The following is a 2,083-nucleotide window of genomic DNA, read 5'->3' on the forward strand; positions in this document are numbered from 1 at the left end:
ATGGTAGGAGCACCAGGATCTTTAAACTTAAAAGGAGTGTTGTGCTAAATGATTGCACTGACTTGTTCAGTGAGATAGATTTTTTTAGAGACTTAGCTTTTTGATTTTCTTTTTTGGGTGCATAAGTTTTTTAGAAATTTGGCATAGGTTGGGATTTGTTTGATGGCTTCAAGGAAGGGAATATTAACTTTAACTTATTTGAAGACCTCCATCATGTCTTGAATTTTCTCCCCTTGCTTACCAAAGTAGGAGGGGTCCTTGAGACATTTAGGATAAGGCATTTTTGGCTCATAAGCTGTCTCAAGGTTAGGAGCAGATGAAGAAGTGACTCTACCTTCAACTCCTTTGGAACTTAATGGATTAGGATTTGTGGAATCATCTATAGAATGTGGATTTGGAATGATTGGAACAATGGGAACCCTAAGCCTCTCTTTTTCTTCCTGTCCTTTTTCAACTTAATTATCAATGATTTTTCCACTACTCAAAGTGGTGATGGCCTGAACTTGCTCATAATGACTACTTGAAGGATTAGTGTCATTAATCATGTAAGTTTGCCCTTTAGGGTTAGCCACTGACTGACTAGGCAGCTTTCCTTCCTCTTTACGAGATATAGTACTTCTAATTTGCCCACCTTGAGCCTCTAGCTTGGCTATGGCTTGAGAATGAGTATGCAGAAGTTTGGTGTTTGCTTTAACTTTAGCAAGAGTACTTAGTACTTGTTCTTCAAAAATAGACGAATACTCAGGAGGAGTAGGTAGAAGAGCTAGATTAGCTTGATTCCTAAGTTGTGGTAGAAAATATATAGGAGATTGATTGAAAGGATTATTTTGGGGCAAATGATTGGATGAATTTTGGTACTGTCCCTGAGATTGGGGAACAATATTACCTTGGCTCTGATTCCGCCATGATAGATTGGGATTATATCTCCAATCAGGGTTATAGGTATTGGAATATGGATTGTGCCCTTGACTGGAGAATGCTGCATTGGCTTGCTCTTAGTGAGTTTTAGAAAGTTGTCCCCTGAATGAATAAGTATCAGCAAGGTGTGATGGATTTGTACAGATTGAACACATCTCCTTTGGCAAAGAGGAGTGCTGAATAGAACTAAGAGCACTGACAGCTGATAAGACTTTGTCAAACTTTTGATTCAACACCTCTATTTGAGTGGACAGCTCTCTAGATTTCTCTACTTCATAAAGATTTTCAACCTTATGGATTCTAGGTGTAGACCTAGACCTAGAGGAAGAAGCATGCTACAATGAATTTTCACTTAGGGCCTCAAACAGTTCCCAAGTGTCAGCCGAACTCTTACGCAGAAAAGCTCTATTACTGGATGCATTAACCATGTTCCTATAAGAATTAGAAAGACTATCATAAAAAATCTGTATTAAGTGCCATTTAGCAATATCATGGTGTGGACATTTTCTTAGAAGATCATTATATCTTTCCCATGCATTATGGAACTGTTCTCCCGGGATTTGGGAAAATGCCATGATTTCTCTTCTCATTTGTGTGGTTTTACCTACAGTGTAGTACTTTTTCAAGAACTCTTGTCGCAACATCTCCTAGGTAGATATGGAATTTGGTGGAAGGGAATGTAACCAAGTTCTTGAGAGAGAATTGGAAAATTCGCATCTTGAATGAATCATTGGTAAGAGTGGTCAACTTGGTAGTGAAACACAATTCCAAGAATACATCCAAGTGCTTATAAGGATCCTCTATTGCAAACCCTTGGAAGGTGGGAAGCATTTGGATCATAGCAGGCTTGATCTCAAAATGGGTTGCATCAGCATCCGGAAATACAAAGCAGGAAGGAGAAGTGTATGCGGTAGGAATGAAATGGTCCCTCAATTGTGGTTGTAGAGGAATAAATGGAACCCGTCCTCCATTACCATTGCCATTACCCAGTGCATCACGATTATCAACCATGTTATCAGAGGAACTTCCTATAGAATTCAAATGTTTTTAAAGTTTTCTTAATTAACTAAGAGTTCTCTCTATCTTAGGATCATGCACTAAAGGTTTTGACTGAGTTTGGTGAGTTAACATGCATTAATCCCACTAATCCTAATAGTAACAAAAA

General features: G+C 38.4%; 1 non-coding gene across 1 annotated transcript; it reads left to right on the forward strand.

Annotated features, from left to right (window-relative positions):
• Positions 1 to 1,404: 1,404 nt before the first annotated feature.
• Positions 1,405 to 1,510, forward strand: LOC132305900 (small nucleolar RNA R71). The gene has a single exon (XR_009481738.1). It is a non-coding gene; the product is annotated as a small nucleolar RNA R71 (small nucleolar RNA).
• The last annotated feature ends 573 nt before the right edge of the window (positions 1,511 to 2,083 follow it).

Source organism: Cornus florida, unplaced genomic scaffold, assembly GCF_030987335.1.
Source record: "Cornus florida cultivar Cherokee Brave unplaced genomic scaffold, ASM3098733v1 CherokeeBrave_3.0.0_Hap2_Chr04, whole genome shotgun sequence".
NCBI classification, from domain to species: domain Eukaryota; kingdom Viridiplantae; phylum Streptophyta; class Magnoliopsida; order Cornales; family Cornaceae; genus Cornus; species Cornus florida.